This window comes from Mustela putorius, unplaced genomic scaffold, assembly GCF_011764305.1.
Source record: "Mustela putorius furo isolate JIRA1106 unplaced genomic scaffold, ASM1176430v1.1 tig00000145_pilon_pilon_pilon, whole genome shotgun sequence".
Lineage (NCBI taxonomy): Eukaryota > Metazoa > Chordata > Mammalia > Carnivora > Mustelidae > Mustela > Mustela putorius.
The window spans coordinates 24,467,904-24,488,291 of record NW_025421294.1 but is presented as its reverse complement, the minus strand read 5'-3'; the positions used below and the strand labels follow the sequence as shown (position 1 = coordinate 24,488,291).

General features: G+C 45.1%; 1 long non-coding RNA gene across 1 annotated transcript; it reads left to right on the top strand.

Annotated features, from left to right (window-relative positions):
- The first annotated feature begins 9,058 nt into the window (after positions 1 to 9,058).
- LOC123390829 lies at positions 9,059 to 15,645 on the top strand. The gene is made up of 3 exons (XR_006605438.1): positions 9,059 to 9,250; positions 11,676 to 12,102; positions 15,515 to 15,645. It is a non-coding gene; the product is annotated as an uncharacterized LOC123390829 (long non-coding RNA).
- The last annotated feature ends 4,743 nt before the right edge of the window (positions 15,646 to 20,388 follow it).

The following is a 20,388-nucleotide window of genomic DNA, read 5'->3' as shown; positions in this document are numbered from 1 at the left end:
GATTCAAGTTTCTATCTGTGCCTCCAGAACCTACAGCTATAACCACTGTGCTGTAGAACGTCCACTTCTTATGAAATACAAATCTCTCTTTCTGGAGTCTATGTTAGGAAAACAAAAATCCAGGAAAAGATTCATGCTCATATACACGCATTACAATATTTATTTATAATAAGTAAAGTTTGGGGCTATGGTTTAATAAATACATACTTAGAGCAAATCCATATGCAGCTCTGAAAAATGTTTTCAGATTAAGAATATTTAATATCATATAGGATAAAGATTTACCAAGATATTAATCATAAAAAGCAGAGTATAAAAGTGCATGTAGGGAAGAAGCCAACTTTATGATCCTATAGGCTATAAATGAGGAACTAGAAAGAAAACAGGCTTGCCTGAGTTTTCTAGCTTTGCCTCATGTAGAAAGAAGGATTACTTCCCTACTTCTTTACATGGATGTTTTTGGAATCATTTCTTGTCAGTTACTGAGGTGGGGTCAGGGAGTACAAAAGAAGATAAGAATAGATGTTACTGAAAAAGTGAGAAACCTCAAGGAGACCTAAGGTAGAGCCTCTTGGCTGTCAGGAGTTTTAAACCTAGAATTGGATGCTATTGAGAAAGGGATTTCTGACCCTGACATTTCAAAGAGGAAACTGACACTACCTTTGCAGGCTAGCTTAGCGAGTCAGGGGCCTGGATTTCGCAGTCCTCGAGGAATCTGATCCAAGTCTTAAAGGCTCAAGCGTGATTACTGGGAAAGTGATCATTTGCTTTCATGCCCCCTTCACATCACCTCCGTGGCCAGTCTAGTCTTCAGCTCCCCATTTCTGTCCCACATCATCTGGAAGCACAGTAACTGTGCAGAATTTAGCTACTTGCGTTTTACAGAAACAATTCAAGGGAAATCGATCCTTAGATTCCTGGTGAATTGCTTAACTCTCTCATACAAGCCAGTCTTACATTTAGGCTCGTTACAGAAACAATAATGAAGCCTCCTTTCTGCAGATTTTTAAAAAAACAGTTAAAAATGGAGTTCCTAGGTTTTTTTGTTTGTTTGTTTTCAGAAAGCAAATAAGTAGTTTCCATTCAAATAGGTTTTAAAGTGCGTAGCCCTTTAGGGGCTAACCTGAGCCAGGGTGGCTCAGCCGGTGAAATGTCATAGTCTTGATCTCAGCTCAGGTCTTGATCTCAGGGTGGTGAATGAAAGCCCCACATTGGACTCCACCCTGGGCATGGAGCCTACTTTAAAAAAAAAAATGTGTAGCAATTTAATTAACTACTAAAAACTATGAAAGATTAACAACTGGCATTTTAGGGGGCACCTGGGCGGCTCAGTCACCTAAGTGTCTGCCTTTGGCTCCAGATCATGATCTCAGTAGCCTAGGATCCAACCCTCCCCGCTGAGCAGGCAGCCTGCTTCGTTCTCTCCCTCTGTCCACTACCCCCACACCACTCATGCTTGCTCACTCTTTCTCTCTATCTCAAATAAATAAATACAATCTTGAAAAAAAAAAAAACCTGACAACTGGCATATTACTCATTCAGAGATGAAAAGGATGGCATGTGCAACAAACTGTGAACACTATACCAAGTAGTATCAAGTTGGAGAGAAATGCATGTACTTTCAATGCCACGAGGTATAAAAGCATCTTATCAGCACAAATGGTATAGCAGTGAAATAAACGTATTATGTGAATATTGTAAAATTCCTGAATGATACAGTTTGACGAAAACAGGCTGACAAGAACCTTGATCCATTGAATCTAAACCACACACTATATTGGTTAAGGTGGTTTTGAATGCAAGAAATATTAACTCCAACTGACTTTTAAAGTAAGGAAAATACTTACCTTGCATAACAATGCCAGGAGGTAAGGCAGGATTCGGTGTTGTTGGAGTTGGAGTTCAACCATTTTGTAGTGGAGCCATGTTTTTTTCATCCATCCAAGTCATCCTAAGGCTGGTCTGTCTCATGGTTTTGTGATAGTTGCTAGCTATAACTGGAGAAACAAGCTTCCATGTTCATATCCACTGAATTATGGAATCCTAGTCCTTTTCCTTCTCTTCAATGGATGAAGTCCACTCATGTGCCTCCATCCTGAACTTCCTGAGCCATAACACTTGCCAAGGATATGCCATCTAATTCTTCATTGACTAATCATCATTTACCCCCAAGTTCATAAGATGGAGTGAGTTAATTAACTGAGCGCTATGGAGCAAGGGTGGATAACTGAACAAAACTGGGCTTGTGTTAGGAAGGAAAGGGGAGGAAATGGTTGCTGAGTGAAAAGGCAGTAGTGTTCACCACAATCATCATTGTGGTTCCCAATATATAAACCTTACCTGTCTTCCCAAGGATGTACTTCAGCAAGCCAGACTCATGCAGGAAAAACTCACTCACGTGCCTCAGTCTCATCCAGCTGATCAGTCCAGAGCCAGCTCCAGGATTTCTGGATCATGGGCAGCCTTTCCCTTCCAATCTGAATGATCTGGTGAGAGAAGATTAGGGAGAGATTTGGGGTTTGTGGGCTGAGCTTATTGCTATTTGGGAGTCCTTATTTAAGGAAAATACTAAATTATAAATATAAAACTAGGCAGCCGATTCTGCCTGGTCCTTGGCATCTCCAGTCCTCCCAGCCCCACCACACTCAGCTGAGGCAAAGGCGATGGCCAGGTAATGAGGAATCTTGTATTATCCAGTTCTCTATAGAGAAACAGAAACTGTGTGTATATACATGAAGGGAGGGAAGTTTGTTTTAAGTGAGTTGTCCTCCACAATGATAGAGGCTGGCAGGTCCCAAATCAGCAGGGCAGGCGGGCCAGCTAGAGACCCAGAGAAAAGTTGATGTTGGAGTGTGGAGTCTGAGGACAGTCTGGAGGAATTCCTTTTTCCTTGGGGGACCACCATCTTTTTTCTCTTAAGACTTTCAAATGATGCGGTGAGGCTCACTCACGATGTGGAGAATAATTTGCTTTACTCCAAGTATACTGATTTAAATAGTGATCTCACCAAAAAATACCTTCACAGCAACATTTAGACTGATGTTTGACCAATATCTGGGTACTGTGGCTTCACCAAGTCGCCACATAAAATTAACCAGCATAGCTTCAGATGCTAAAAAGTGTTCCAGAGTTGAAGAGCTGTTCCTGGCAGCTGGGCACATACAGAAGCAGAGCTGATAGCCCACTGACCCTGCTGCATCCTCTCTCTCACGACACCAAGAACACAGAGTCTTGGAAGTGAGGGTAACTGGCACCAAAACTCCATTACCTTCACAGGAAGTATCTGTGCCTATGGCGGACAGTTATTTTTAGAATTTCCAAACCAACTGCTATTCAGTAGTGAATAAAGAATGGGCTAGTAATCAATCCTAACACTTTCTATTTAGAAAGGAAAGAAAGGAAACAATACACAGTGGCTGTTAATCCTAGTCTATCCTGGTGCTGGGCAGACATGGTAAGAACCTTCTGCCCAGGCAATGGAATGAATCTTTGGCCAGCCAATTGGGCATTTATTGATTCTCCTGTCTGGGACAATGTCCTCTTCCAGTTTCATCCATGGTCACCCCTGACAGGTGCACTGGGGGATGGTCAGTGTTCCTTTTGGGAATGCACTGCTTTTGTAGTCTGTTTCCTGAAGTAATGAATTCTAAGGTCAAGGGATTGCTTAGGAGGTAGGCATGAAAGTTATTGTCAGCCAGCCCAGGGCTTTCTTTGACAACAGAGGTCCCTCGTAGACTTAGTAGTTTCATCTCTTTGCTTCTAGGAAATTCAGTGGGCACTCAGATTCCCAGAGCTAGGTGTCTTCTCTGCCACTGTGCCATGTTCTTCCCGCGGCATCAAGTTTAACCTTACCTTGAATCATTTCAAACTGATGGCTTCATTTGCAAAAGCAGCAGCAATAATCCTCTCTTTGACCCCAAGCTTCCTTCTAGATATAACTTCCCAGTTAGTGCATAGGGAATACTCACAAGAAGGTGGTGCGAAGAAGCCTGTCAAAATAGGCTTATCTTTTCCCCCACTGATATCTCTTTGTACATCTTCAGCATCTTCCTTGGCTTAACTTTAGCTTGGGGTGGAGAATCCAGCTTTTCTGACCTTGATCGTCTCCAAATTATTGGTTCTCCATTCTGCTTGGATTTTAGGACATGAGCAAAAAAGACCTCCTTTTAATAAAGCTGCATTTTCTTCTCTCTCTGCTTTTAGGGTTCTAAAGTTATCTCTTGTGTGACCTTGCTGAGGGCTGAAAGAAATAGCTAAAAACATTCCAGCATCCTGCAGTTTCCTGCTTCTTTCCTTCCTGAATTAGCATCTTCTGGCACATCATCTCTGCCCTCCAGTACAGTAAGCAACCCTGTAGCACAGCGTTTCTCTGCTGCAGCACTGGGGTAATCTGTTTGTTGCACAGGAGTAACAGATCCTGCAAACTGGTGGACACAGAGCACTGGGCCCTGCTGGGAGTGACTTTGGTCTAATAGACGAATCTGTGCTGGGTACTTCTATCTGTTAGGTTGACCTTGGCTGCAAGTAACTACAACAAGAACAATGAACAGAGCCAAGGAGGCTTAAATCTAGAAGGTTGTTTGGTTTTTTAACAACAGATCCAAGTCTGGAGACAACTGATCCCAGGGTGGATTCTGAAGATGAGCAATGACAGGGCTGTGTGTCTACACATGGCAATGCTCTTGGTCTTTCTTTAGGAGTGACAAGATGATTATGGAAACTGTAAGCAACACATTCTTTCTTTTTTTTTTTTTTTTTTTGTTTTAAGATTTTATTTATTTATTTGACAGAGGGAGATCACAAGTAGGCAGAAAGGCAGGCAGAGAGAGAGAGGAGGAAGCAGGCTCCCCTCCAAGCAGAGAGCCCAATGTGGGACTCCATCCCAGGACCCCGAGATCACGACCCAAGCTGAAGGCAGAGGCTTAGCCCACTGAGCCACCCAGGCGCCCTAAGCAACATATTCTTAAGTGGTCCCATTCTTGGCAGACAATAAGGTCTACATAGAAGGTGGCAAAGGGGTCATTACTCCTGCAATATTCTTTCTTTCATTATGAAAGAGAAGATCCCTCAGCAGATGTCCCTTAGTCTCATTGGCCACAACTGGGTTGCATACCTATGTCCAGCAGAATCACCAGGGGAGATGACTAGGGTCACCTGGACCAGCTTGAATCCTTCCCCTCAGAATGTGAAAATGCCAGTCTTCTCTGTGGCTGATGCTGCTCAGCTGAAGCCCAACACAATACAGCTCTGTTGGCAAGGAAGATGGAGAGGCAGCCAAGGCGAGGGCGTCTGCTGCAGAGATCCAGAAGGAGAAATACCTGAAGAGTGGAGAAGGTGGTGCCTGGCAAAAGTCAGATCTCTGTGCAATCTTTTTGGAGGCATACGAAGTAAGGCTTGAAGATCTCTATCAAATTTCTGATCCACTGGTTGAGGGGTCTTACAGTGAGGTATAGGCAGCAGAAGAGAAAAACATCTCTGCGAAAGGAAGGGAAAGTGGAGAACAAAGGAATGGGACATTAAGGAATCAAAATAGAAAAAGGAAAGGGGAAATCAGAGCAAATTGGGAGGACGGAGTGAGATTTTTTTTTTTTTAATGACTGTTATTTTCATAGGGACAGAGTTATGGAGAGGCTCAGCAATGTCTTTTGGGGAAGGGGGGGCCTTTGGGAGTGAGGGAACCTGAAGGAAGACAGCCTGTGGCCAGGGGTCGGTCCATCCAGGTCTTGGGGAATCTGAACCTTGTCTAGTCTGAAGGTAATTCTGTAAGAAAAAGGGGGAGAAAGGTGCAAAATGCATAAAATTGGGTTTGAAAGTAAATATTTATTTAGAAGGCAGAAAGAAATCCATATAAGTTACAAACTTTAGGAAAATGACAAAAATTCAGAAAAAGACATTGTTTTTATTAACTGGCTGGCACACATCCTGAATCATTCTTCCTTCAGTTTTTGCCTATACACTCAATCCCTCTTCTTATCAATTACAATGTACTGATTTTCATAGGGAGCATAGAGGATAATTCAGTCATTGAGCAGAGTTGGTTCACAAAGGCTATATTTTTGTACCAAAGGATATTCTTTTTTATGTTTATTTATTTTTTAAGTTAACATATACTGTATTATTTGTTTCAGGGGTACAAGGATATTCTTGATTATTATTGGAATGCATGAAACATTTCACAATCACACATCCTCTCTGCTTGTTGTTTTATTTCAGAGTTGAGTCTACAAACACGGGCATTCTGTTGCATTCCATTTCACACAATTCCAGTCAGCAAAGGAAGAAACATGCATGGCATAATTATAATTCCACTTGGGGTCTATTTCTGACAGGAGGCAACTCCCATTTTTGACAAGGCGTCACTGAGAATGAAGTCCTCCACTTAGAATCTTACACACCCGATGAAGAAGTTTTCCCAGACTGGCTTCTGGCTCTACCTCTTAAGCCTTGCTTCCCCTCCACGGGTCACATACTTCCAAAGCCAGGCTCCTGTGCCTCTGCTGCCGTGAGACCAGGTGAGTTGGCCAGGCACAGCCGTGGTAAGCCTGGATACCGTTCAGACACCAGATGGCTAGCAATACGATGCACAGAGAGGATGGCACAGTCCGTAAACATATCCCACTAGACCCAGACTGTGTTCAGAAATCAACTTCTCCTGAGCCAGATCCAAAAACTGTTCTCACAGCTACTCTACCAGTGCCCAATACAAGAGGAAAAGGGAGCAGAGGGAAGTTGCCGAGGAAAGAGACCATGGTCTCAACCCTTTGTAGTTCACCTATATGAAACATCTGACAATGTGAAGACATTGCCAGGCCCTTTAGACCTAAATCATAAGCTTCCTTTGCTTCTGGCTAAACTTTTTCTGGCGGGAACAGAGGGAATGGATGGGATGATGAGGATGATTAATAAATAATTTCCTCTTCTTCATGTTTATTCCATGGCCCAGTCCCAACTCAACTGCCTCTGGGGGACCAAGGCAAGACACCAAGCTATTGGCCTTTGCTATCACCTCAGCCTAAACTGTGTTTCTTCCTTGTGCATGTCACGGACTGGCCCTTCAGTGTTCTGTGAGTCCATCTCCTTGAAGTGTTCTCTGATTCCCAGAGCTCAGCTGACTTCCTTCTCCTTCCTTTGATTCATCAGCATACCCCTTCCAGCCCTCCTAAAGCCTCTGGAAACACTCCCTTAGACTCTCAGATCACTGGAGGAGGGACAAGAGCTGAAACCTGTTTTTCTCCCTGCACGTACCCCATCACTGCAGATGAGAGGAGAGGAACATGGTGTAGAGAGAGGAGAGAAGGAATCTGTTACAGGTCTGGGTCAGGAGTGAACTCTCCACTCTCCATCCAGTGGAGATGGATCTACACTCTGTGACCAGCTAACCTCCCTTCTGGGTGTTTGCTCTTTTTCTTAGGATGTAAAACCCTTTAGGAGATATTCTCAGTGAGTTCAAATGATTTAGACAAGCTATCTTCAGTCACCATGATTGAGAAGTGAGTTTCTTCTGTAAAGATCTACATTCCACATTTCTTCGAATGATCTTTTTATCCTAGAATTTGTCTAAATATACATTATTCCTAGTAGATATAACTATATAAATATAGCACATTATAATTTGAATCCTTGCTCTCCTTTTCTCTTCCAAAGAAAATAATCTATTTTATCAAGCTGATGGTCATTCAGATTCAGTCAGTCACATTAGATCCATCAGTGGTAGAGACGAATGTATCATGAGTGTTGAAAACTGAAGTTGCAAGGCAGAGTTTGATGCTCAGAATACTGATTTACATCAGAAAAACATAAAATTCATTTGGGCCAGAATGGAATGAAAAACACCTAACCAGAGGTGTAATAAATGCCTCACTGAAGCCGCAAGTTGTCTGTCAGTAGAAATGAGCCGGCAGTGACTGGACTAGTCTCTCGCGCCCTGGTGACAGCCTGTGACTCCCTGAGACCTCTAAGCCTGGCCTCTCTCAAGTTCCCTGAGTAACTCCCTGAGGCCCTGCTCGGGCCCTGCTCACAGACCATCCCGTGAACCCTCGGCTTCCCTCACAGTTCTCATCTTTGATCTCAGGCTCCAGCAACTTATCTTTTATTATCACCAAGCTCTTATCTCACAGCTTTCTTGGTCTTTGGTCTTCTCATCCCAAGACCATTTCAATTCCTTCATCTACCTTCCATCACATCGAAAAGGGCCAATTGAGAGATGACTTACATTCCAAGAAGGGAGGTTAGCAATCACGATAACTAGATGAAAGGCTCCTAGATGGGGAGTAGACACGTGGGTCCTTGACCTAGGCCTACAGTGAATTCCTTTGGTAACTATGATCAAGTCCCCTTGCTTTTCCCTTAAAATTACCAAGATAAACATTCTTTCAGAGTCTTCAGAACTCAGCACATTAGCAAACAGAGAGCCAGTTAAGTGTGTCTTTAGAAATCCACACTCTTGGGGTGCCTGGGTGGCTCAGTCAGTTAAGCATCAGCCTTCAGCTTAAGTCATGATCTTGGGGTCCTGGGATTGATCCCAGCATTGGTCTTCCTGTTCAGCAGGGAGCTTGCTTCTCCCGTTCCTCTGCTCCTGCCTCAACTTGTGCTTTCTCTCACCCTCTCTCAAATGGATAAATAAAATCTTTTAAAAAAAGAAAGAAATCCACACTCTTTATGTGAAGTCCACATGTTGCTTCTAGATCAAAATGTCTCTCCAGCTTCAGCTTTGTGCTTCCCACTTTTGAGTCCTATCTAGTCCTTTCTTCTGCCAAATCCTAATACTTCCAACCCATCTTCTCTAAACCTTGACTCTTCCTGGTTCCTGTCCCTGGGTACTCATCTCTTACTTCTGCCTAATAACAGTGTTGAATTCAATGGGTCCTTTAGTTCACTCTGTTGTAGCCCACTTTTGGAGGTCCTGAAAATCCAAAGCATGACTCTGAGACTGGTCTTGGCCATAAAGCAGTTGTGAACAAGTGTTGGGTGAGCTGAACTGAATGAGTGGGAGGATTTATGCTATCTTTCAAGTCAGACTTTGGTCACTCCACCATTCTGTTGCAGATGGACAAATAAGATCAAGGACAAGAAGCAGAGGGGGCTAAGACAACACCTTAGGAAGGCAGCAAGCCCCTCCCTCGATCTGATGTCTAGAATATGTGGAAGAGCAAACATACTAAGCACCTCCTGCTTTCCATATTTAGGCTGACTGCACTCAGCTTTCTAATACAACAGCCTAGCCTTCCCCAGTGATACTGCAGGCACACAGGTATAAGATGCGACTTTGACCTTGTCTGTAGTCTTGGATATTTCACAACTTCATCTACTTCTCTCCTTCTTCCCTGTGCCACCAGAGTTTAATTATCCTTTCACCTAATGAGGGACATTTTGGTTGTTTCCAGTTTTTGATGGTTATGAATAAAGCTGCCATAAAGATTCATATGCAGGTTTTTGTGTGAAGGTAAGTCTTGAACCCAATTGAGTAAATACCTTGGAGTAAGATTGCTGGATATTTGTTTAGCTTTGTAAGACATTGCCAAACTGTCCTCCAAAGCGTCTGGACCATTTGTGTTCCCATCAGAATGAAGGCATTCTTGTTGCTCCTGGCTAGTATTTGGTATCATCAGTTTTTTTTATGTTTGCCATGCCAGTAGGGGTCTAATAGTACCTCATTTTTTTTCATCTACAATTCCCTGGCAATATAAAATGTTGAACATTTTTCCCATGCCTATTTACATCTTCTTTGAGAAGGTGTCTTTTCAGAACTTTTGCCCATTTTTTAAATGGGTTGTTTATGTTCTTACCATTTTAAGAGTTCTTTGTATATTTTGGATAAATCCTTTGTCAGATAGGTTTTGCAAATATTTTCTACCAGCCTTTGGCTTTTCTCTATGATTCTCATGTGATTCTAACTACATGCTTCCCGGAGAAGTCAAAACTATAGAAATGGTGAACAGATCAGTGGTTGCCAAGGTTTGTGATAGGAGAGAAGGATGAGGAATTTATGCACAGGAGATTTTTATGGTGGTGAAATTATTCTATATGATACCTAATGTTGATTAATTTTCTATGTCAACTTTACTAGGCCATGGAACACCAGATATTTTGTCAAACATTATTCTGAATATGTCTTTGAGAATGTTGTGGATGGGATTAACATTTGGATCGGGCAGACTGAGTAAAGCAGATTGTCCTCTGTAACATGGGTGGGCCTTGTCTGATCACTTGAAGGTCGGAATACAACAAAAAGGCCAACCCCTTCCTGAGTAAGAAAGGATTTCCTCCTACCTGACTGTCTTGAGTTGGGACACCAGTATTTTCCTGCCTTTGGACTTAAACTGAAACATGTGCTCTTTCTGGGTCTTAAACCTGCAGACCTTTGGACTCAGACTCGAACTATCCCATCAGTTGTTTTGGGTGTCAAGTTCGCTGATTGAGGATATTGAGACATGTCAGCCTTTATAATTGCATTAATTAATTCTTTACTGGTTCTGTTGAACCTTATCTATATATGTTCAGTATGTGTATGTGTGTATATATCTGTTGAACCTTTATGTCTATATTTCCTATTGGTTCTGTTAACCTTAACCAATATATTTCTAATGGTGGATCCATGACTTTATACATTTGTCAAAATCCATAGAACTATACAACACAAAGAGCAAATGAAGATACAAACTGGTTCACAATTAATGTGTCCATATTCATCATTAATTGTGACAAATGTAGCACACGAAGCTAAGATGATAATAGGGGAAAGCATGTGTGGGAAGAGGGGGGATATGCGAACTCTCTACTATCTGCTCGACTTTTTTGTGATTCTAAATCTGTTGTAAAAAGGCAAGTCTGTTAACTGAAAAGAAATGTGGAGTATACAGATCTTGGTGTGTTGATGGCATTTGAGGGAAAAAGGCTACTGTGCATTGGGTGAATGATTGCTGCTATGAGGTGCCAGAAGCAAATTTAGGATTAATTCAAAAAAAGTTAAGTAGCGGTGGCCAGGCACAACACAGTGCTTCCCTGGGATTTCCACATGAATTGGTGGTGATGATGATGGCTGTAAGGTAGTTGTGAGTTTCATAGTACACTAGGGTTTGGAATTGGAACCATCTTTAAGTATATTAAGAGATCTGGTGACTTAAAAGGTGTGTGACCCCTCCGTTCTGTCTTCATGTCCTGAAATGGCTGGCAGGCAGCCCTTCCCCCAGAAGAGGGTAGAGGAAACACAAGGAATTCAGATGGTGGTACAGACTATTTCTTAATTTCTCCCCTGAGGCACTTACAGTATAAATCAAGTTTGCTTTGGAGGGATGCCCAGGAGACTCCTCCTCCTCCTCATGTTCCCCACTCACTGTGAGCTTCAGTCTTTCTTTTCCATCCTCCCGGCCAGTGTGAGTCTTATCCTCCCAGTCCTTGGGCAAAGCAGTGCCTCAGGTGCTCTGTGCCCATTTTGCATCTCCTGCTAGCTGCCCTCAGTGGGTCGAGATATTGTGGAGTGGGAGCCCACCATCTCTTTACACACTGTCTTAAGAGTAGATACCCTCTTCCCCAAGGAAAAGTGGGGAGGGAAGAAGACCTGTGGAATGAAAGGAAGCACTGCCTTGCCACGCTAGCTGTTATTATTGTCACTGTTCTTGTTACTGCTGGCATCCAGAACGATCTGCTGCTCGACTGCTTTTTTGTTGCTTCTCCAGGCCCTGCGTATCCCAACAAGAAACACGTTTCCCCTTTGAAGTAACCAGATGTGCCTCTCGCCAGAACACCAGCTGATGTCCAACCCCCACCCCCACCCCCGGCCCCAATCTCCTTCCCTCAGTGGGGGAAGGGACAGCTTATGCTGCAGGAGGAGAGGGAAGCACCATCCAGGCACAGCTGTTTCCACAGGAGGCAGAGAAATGCAGAGTTTGACCCCTACCATCTCTGATGACTTCTATTTTAATGACAAATGCAAGAGGAAGAAGGCAGCTTTGACCGGTGTCTGCTGGGAAGGAGCCAGCTGAAAGGCATGCTGTTGAGTTCTTGGGAACACACACAGAACTGAGTCAGCAGCGCTCCCCTTGCCATATCTCCAAGGCCAGCTCCCCCTGCTCCTGGCCTTTCTGCTCCATCCCAGGGCTGAAGGTAAGCCCTCCTGACTCAGGGGAGGTCTAGCCAGAAGGCTGGGGCCAGCCTGCCCTTCCAGCAGCCCATTTAGACACACCAACCTTGCACATCAAAGGAGGGTGAGCAACTTCGCTTAGTGCCCTGAAGGCCAAAATAAACAGACATCATAACGCTAGCCCTTAGGGAAAAGGGAGGTGCAGAATCAGAGCCCTTTTATCCAGTTCCTCCATATTAGCATTTCAAATCTAGAGGGCCAGATGCCTTTGTTCAGAAAAGGTCACAAGAAGAGCACGTTGACTCCAATAAGCATTCTTAAACAGTCTCATGGGTCAGGCCATTCCAGAAGGATTGGCCTTTGCAGAGCCACACCACAGAATGACAAGGAACACAGAAGGGGCAAAGAGTTGGCACAGTTCAAAATTCTTTGTCTAATTACCCAGAGTCAACTGTTCACCAGACTGAGTTTCGAGCTGTGGTCTTGTTTCTGCCACTCACCTGGCAGGTGACTCCCCTGGTGGGGCCTTAGCTTCCTCCTGCTGCAGAGTGTGAGGCTGGGCTCGCTGGAGCAGTTGCTGCAACCCCAGCTCCACTTGGGTATTACCTGGCAAGCTTTTCATTTTTAACTTAATGAATGCAGATTTCTGGACCCCATGCCGGCCTTGGTAAGTCGGGGTCACTCGGGCTGTGGCCTGGGTCTGTGCCTATATTTAGTGAGCTTCACTGGAGATGCTGAAGTACCCAGCTGGGCTCTCATCAAAACCCCTTTAGGAGCCACTGAACCAAATGACCTTTGAGGACCCTTTCTCATAGAACTCTTTTTAAAATACTTAATTGTGTTGTGACACCATAAAACATAGACTTTATTTTATTTTGTTTATTCATCAGAGAGACAGAGAGCGCAGGCAGAGGGAGAAGCAGGCTCTCCATTGAACAGGGAGCCCGATGCGGGGCTCAGTCCCAGGATCCTGGGATCATGACCTGAGCCAAAGGCAGACGCTTAACCGACTGAGCCACCCAGGTGCCCCAAAATATAGGCATTTTTAAGAAAAATAAGAAAAGTGGACGTAATAGAAATTTTCTATGATAATTACTCTACCAGCCAGAGAGATCTCTATGCTGTCATTCGTCCTTTCATACAGGCTTCTAGGATTTTTGCTTTTGTTTGCATAATTATATCCACATTATAAATATAAATGTATATCTTGGTCCTTCCCTTAACATTATCTTCTGAAGATGTTCCTGTGTTTTATCTGATATTTTCAAAAGTAAATGACATAATCTGAGGGCACGGTTCCTGGTTAACGTGTCATTCCCTTTTATCAGGTGTAATATTTAGCTGCAGGAAATGAACACCTGATTTGTTGCCGAGGGAGGTGAGAGCAGAGGGTGGGCTGTCTACCTATGTTTCCTGCCTCGTGTGCAACCTTCACAACTCGTACGTGCCCACAGACTGCCCTACTTCAGCATCTGTGCCTGGTGAGGACTGATTCACTGAGGGAGACACTGGTGTGTGATGAAGGCAGCCCTGCCTCCTCTCCATTGCTCCCTGGCTCCTCTCCCCAAAACCTTAAATTATCACTGCTGATGGAGCAGATTAATGGAGAGACTGACAGTTGTGACCTAGAAAACTCCTGATCGTTCCCCAACAGTTTTCGTTTGCTGTGGCTGGTTTGGCCCTTTAAATGCTGAGATGAGCTTTGGTATTAATTGGTGAAATCTCAGGTCTGGGAAGCTCCTTCATCAACCCAATCACGAGCTCTCTCAGTCTAAACAACAAGCAGAAAGATTAGGATTGGGTTTGAGGCAGAGAAGTTGCTCAGGGTCCCGTGGATCCGGGCAGTACTGCTCTCTCTAAACTTCTTCTCATTGATGGCAGAAGCCAGAGAGTCCAGCTTAACCACACATTTTTAAATAAATAAGTAAATAAATAATCCAACCAACCAACCAACCATGCATTTTTCAAGGAGGAAGCTGATGCTTTCCTCAGAGGAAAGGACTCATCTAGCATCTTGCAGTGAGTGTGTGGCAGAGCCTGTTGGCTAGAACTGGCTGCCTGTCTGATTTTAGCCTGAAATGTTGATTCAGGCTGTCTGTGACTGCTCCTTCTTCAGGATGTTCCAGGAGCTCGGGATAGCCTATCACTCCTCCATATTCCCCACTCAATTTCTTTGCCTCAAAGGCCACATCATTCCAATGTCCTTTCCTTTCTCCTTTCTTCTTTCCTCCCTTTCTCTCTCGCTCCTTCCCTCCCTCCCTCCCCCAGCTTCCACAGAATTTTCTGAATATTAAGCCAGTGGCAGGTATGTTACTAGAGATCCACAGCTTCACCTCCTGGTGGCAGTGACAGGCCAGTCCCCAAGCTGTTTCTCCCCCAGTGTGGTAAAGATGTGATGGCTGAGGGAACCAGGGGTGGGCAGCAGTCGCAGAGTTGCAGAGTAGAGGGGCTTCCTCAAGCAGGTGGCCTCGAAATCAGATCCTGAGGACCAAGGAGGAAATAACCAGGTGAAGCCTGAGGAGGAGAAGGAGAGCCTTCTGTCTTGACAGAAAGAACAGTTTGTGCAAAGGGCTGTGGGTAAGAAAGCACATGGTGCACCTGAGGGACTGCAGGCTGTTCTGTATGTGGGATCCAGAGAGTACATGAGGGCGTGCTTGAGTGTGAGAGTGACAATCACAGCAAGACCAGAAGTAGACAAAATGGAAAGGCTATAGGTTCTAAATGGCATTAGCCAAACCTAGCAATCAACTTTAGCCTGAGAGAGGCAGGGAGGGGGCACAATTAAGGTATACCCTGGATGTGTTTGCAGCCACAGAGGAAAGCATGGAATGGCAGGCAGAATTTAAGTGAGAAATGGTGGCTGGAGCTAGGGCTGGGCTGTGGGGAAGGTATGGCATCCAGAAAGCTCTCTGGTAGAGCCTGCAGAGTTCTAGGTGAGTGGCACTCACTGCTTCTAGACTGCACTCAAAGTCCCCAAAGCAGACAGTGAAACTACACAGCTCAAATGACTAAGCCTTAGCCCTCCCTAGCCATCCAGCCAGAGCCCTTGATTCCCCTTCAGTGTTACAGGTGCCCTAGGGCTTCCAGCTGGCAGAACCTGCCGCTGGTCTGCTCAGCCCTTGAGGTGCAGGTCGCTGACCACTGCTGGGATGGAACGTACACACCTTTGATGGGGGCTAATTGAATTTTTGTGTCTCTAAACTCATTATTAAAGGCCGCCCCAAAAGGGAAGAATATCTGTATTTTAATTCTCTTTGTTATCTAAATATAACAGATGTTTGTAATATACGAGTTTTAGAGGATAATGCCCAATTATTCTTGCACCTAAAAACCCACTAGTACAGAATGGTTTTGTACCAAGTCCTACTTAAAAACTGCTTTTAACTGGGAATTATTTGTAGTCCTCTGACCTGGAGATGCCATCTTGTCTCCAAGGGGTGAATGAAGAACAGCGGCCCTTTGGAAAATGCATATGCTAAGGTCACATCTCAGGTGAGGGCTGGAGTCATGGAACTTGTCCTTGTGGAGGAGTGGCATGTCCCGGACCCTTGACGGACCTATGGCAGCAATAGTCTCGGCTCTAGCAGAGAGCAATGACTTGGTGTGTTCAGGGAAGCGTGGAACTCTGCTTTGGATAGAGAAGGAAATCTACTTCAGTTGAGTAATGCTTGAAGACCCCCATAAAGCATAGATATAACCGGGAAAGAGCTATCATATTTAGCCATTCTCACTGACTGATGTCTCTGTTGTTCCTGTACCTAATTAGGCAGGTGCCCAGATGGCTATCAAAGGGATAGAACACAGGACTGTTAAGTTTTGTGGGGAAGAATCAGACAATGTCTGGAGAAGGAGTTGCCTAGGTGGGACAGCACTATCATGGTCCCCAGGCTGTAGGGCTCGGAGTCAGCACCATAAGACAATGCCAGCAGCAAAGAGTGACTGAGAAGGGGAGCAATAGAGGACTGACTTGGCCTGATCCCATGTTGGCTGGATCCTGAAAGCCAGTAGCATCCTTGTTTCTGCACTCAGAGCTTCTAGTATATTAAAACCCAGTGCCATGGGTTTTCTTTTTTAGAGCATCTAATTTATTAAAACTCAAGTGCCATAAACAAGTGTTTTTTGTTTAATCAAGATGAACAATGGTCTAAGTAATGTAATTGAAGAGCTCAGACTTCAGTCTTTATGAAATTAGCATAACTTGGGTCCTGGGCTAATCCTGGGTGATCTCAGCTATTACTGCCTTCCAAAAATCAGATCGCTGGACATTATCGGTTTTTTGTTTTGTTTCTTTTAGATCTGCATTCATTACTCAGGATGTCAGAGTTGTTTGCCGGGCATCCAGTCCAGCTAGTGTCTGATCCCTAGATACAGTGATGAGGCAGCTGGCCAGAAATAATAGGAAGAGACCTGTGGCCACTGAGTGACTCTTTCACATTTTTTCTTTCATCTTCACCAAGAGTCTGGGAGGTAGGTTTATTTTTCCCTGTTTTTCTTCCGAGAAAACTGACCTTGCAAAGGGATAATGTAGCCCGAGAAGGCAGGTGGGCAGAACTCCAAGGTGACTGCCCATGATCCTTGTTCTTACATAAGTCCTTTGCTTTGAGTGTGGGCAGAACCAGTGAGGTGATGAAACAGTGCTCTCATAATTAGGTTTTGTTAAATGGAGAAAGGATCGTGCGGATGGTATGAAGGTCATGATCATTTGACTCTGAGTTAATCGAAAGGGAAACTATCCTGGTGACCCGGCTAATCATATGACTCCTTAAATCTAGACAGAGAAGGCAGAGACAGAAGTAGTAAGGATGTCAGAGGAATGAGGTCAACTGGACATGAGGGAGACTCCCTTGCTGGCTTTGAAGTTGGAGAAGGCCACATGGAAGCATTCCCAGCCACAAGCCAGCCACAGAAGGGGACCACCATCTTACAACCTTAAGGAACTCAGTTCTGCCAGCAGTCACATGTGTTTGAAAGCCCCAGAAAGGAACTCAACCTGGCCAGTACCTGTGATGCAGTCTTGGGAAACTCTGAGTGCGGAACCCTACTCAGATGTTCCTGGGCTTCTGGCCTGCAGGCGCCGGGAGCTGGCCAGCAGGTGTGCTGTAAGGGCTTCGTTGTTGTTAATTGGTTACCCAACAATACGTGATGAATCCCAAAGGCGGAGAACCGGAATTTAAACTGGAGGCTGTTTGGACCTAAGGCTGTGCTTCCCCCACCCCACAGCAGCGGCCTGTACTCGGGGGTGAAGGGGAAAAGTGGGAAGGGCTCCCCGGACCCCTACCTTCTACAAGTGTTTGTTGAGAGACTTGATGTACAAAGCCCTGGATTAGGCAGTTGGTTTACAAGATGATTAAGACTCAACAGCATCCCTTGAGGGCTCAGCATCTAGCAGCAAGACAAACAAGAGGCAGGTAGTAGAAAGCGTGCACACGAGTCTATGGCAGACATGCAGTCTGTACGTGGCTGGGGTCGAGAAGGCTCCAAAGGGAAGGAGACTGAGCTTGGACGTGAAGACCAAGTAGGAGGCCACAGCAGACAAAGTGGGAAGTGCCTGTGTGAAAGGTGCCCAAACCTGACTGCACACCGAGTAAAGTGAAGCAGAAGGAGTTTATTTTGAGGGTTTCTACCTGCATGTTGGGAAACTCAAGGCTGAGGGAAGAAGCAGTTCTGTGCTGCTCACAGACCACAGGATTTTATGGGGTAAGTGCGGGAGTGTTTGACTATTTCAGCTGGTTGGTTACCTAGTCGTCGTCTTTGATGTTTGGATCGGGGAGCCGAGTCAGGAACGAGCAAGCGCAGGGGCAGCATGAGCAGACTTGGTGTCTGGGGATTGGCTGGCATCCTCTGCTGATCCCAGAGGAGAGCTGTAACATTCTGCCACTTAGGTAAGGTGGATTTGTTTTCTTTAATGCGCTTGCATGGGCCGACTCTGGTTTGTTCCTAACACATGTGACTCCATTTTAGTTTGGTTCTCCAAAGGACAACAACATGGGCAAAAGCAGCAACAGAACACACGCAATGTAGTTGAGTTCTATGAAGCTGTCTGGGGAGATTGGGATGATTAGTTACGTAGAGCGCAGTGGGGAGACGGGGAGCAGATGCAGATTAGACCGGGCAGAGAGGGGCTTTTCACGCTGTGACAAAACAGGCCAGTTCTCTAGGCAGTGAGAATAATTTCTCTGTTCTGCTGGCCCTGCCCCCCAACCCTACCCAGAGATCTCAAAAAAATCAAAAGGCTTCACTAGACAACATTCTAGGCTGGCTTCACAAATTACAACTCAAGCTCTGTGACTTCAAACGGCTGCCGGGCCTTTGGTCAAATCTTTTCACCTCATTTGATCAGGGACTCATTCCACAAACCCCTTCTGCACAGCAGCTCTTGCTGGACAGTGTTTTGGGCCCAGGCGCCCAGCAGGGAGCCACAGGAGACTGGTCCCCTCAGGGACTGGAGGCTGCATTGATCCTTCCTGGAATGGGGGTTGGGAGAGGAGTGACAAGGAATAGGAAACCATTCCTAGAAGGAAGAAAAGGGAATTTGGCTCCTGGGAAATGAGGAAGACACCAGAGAGGATATCTCTTTTCCAAAACATTCTGGAATCCTCTCTGCTCAGAGAAACTGCTGCCTCTGGGGAGTAACTGTGAAGCTTCCGCAGGAGATTTTATGCAGGTCACCAGAACCAGTTGAGAGCTGGCGACTGTGCCAAACTTAATTGGATACTTGGGGCTGAATTACCATGAATTCTTTGCCTTAATTGCATAATGGCTTCCTTTCTTCATTAAAACTTGGCATGATGACATCATAGGCGACAAAACATGTCAAAAGGCATTTGGGGAAGGATTGTGTATTTTCGTCTGTTTGCGAGTTTCAAGGTTAGAGGTTTTCAGTCTATTATAAAAAGGAGTTAAAAAAAAATGAGTGCTGGTGTTGTTCTGTATCTTGACTATTTTCATGGGTGTATGGGTCCTCTCAGGCTCCTGTAACAAACTGCCATAGACCCGGGAGCTTACACACCAGAAGTTCCTGTCTCACGGTGCTGGAGGCTGGAAGTCCAAGATAGAGGTGCTAGCAAATTCAAGTTCTTATGAGAGCCCTCTTCTTGGGTTAGATACCGCCACCTTCACACTGTGTGCTCACAAGGCGGGAGAGGGAGGGAGGCACTGAGAGAGAAAGAGGAAGAGAGAAGCAGGGGAGGACCAAAGGGCACACGGTAAAGGAGCAAGGGAGCTCAGGTGTCTCTTCCTCTTCTTATAATAACGCTAATCCTATCTTACTGGGACCCCACCCTGTGACATTACGTAACCCGGATTCTGTCCTTGGCTCTGCGTCCAAGTGCAATCACACTGGCAGGTTAGAGCTTCAATATAGAAATTTTGGTGCACACCATTCAGTCTGTAACAATGGGTGTACAGGTCTATCTGTTGGAGCTCACCAGCCCTGGCAGAGAGCTGTACAGTGGACGAAGGAGCTCAGGTGCCAACTTGATCACCCTGTGCCACCCCTGGCTACAACGGCAGGCCATGCCCCCCCCCCCCCCACGCCAAGGCTGATCCCTTCCCAAGGGGCTTCACAGTTCAGTGTTTCCTATGCCGTTCTGTGTCTGTTCGTGACATGTGATCTCTGTCTTTGGCTCCGCAGACTCAGTGTTCAGACCAGGGAGACAGTAATGGCTTACATGACGCAGGGTTACTTCTGCAGGTTAACAGAAGCATTCCAGAGACAATGTCTGAGTCCCAAGGAACCTTGATGCTTTCAATCTAACCCTCTCTGAACTCTAGCCTGTGTGCTTCAACCATGCCAGGGGAATTTTCCTAAAACCCAGAATGGGTCATATTGCTTGGTTGGTTGTAGTCCTCTCTTACCTGTTCCTATATGCATTCAGAAATTATACATCCAGTTTCTGCTGCTCAGGAATGAATGAGACAGAGTTCCTACCCTGTGGAAAACCATTGTGCAACAGAAGCAGATAGACTTTTAAGCAGATAAATGTCACAAAGGACTCTAGGTGTTTTAATGAAAGTCATTATGGAATTTAGCAGAGCCCAAAGGAAGGGGATGCCACTTTTTCCCAGGGAAAAAGAGAATATCAAGGAATGATTCAAAGAAAAACAGACCCTGAACAAGGTTTTGAAATAAGAGTCAAGACTTTACTAGAAGAGGAAGCAACATTGAGCAATGACATGAAGCGGTTTAGACGTTCTTATCCCATTTTACTTATGAGAAAGATGAGGCTCAGACAGGTAAAACTGGCCCGTGACCATCCTGCCCACATCGCTGGAAAGAAGGGCTCTTAATGAGGTTTTCTGGTAGGCGC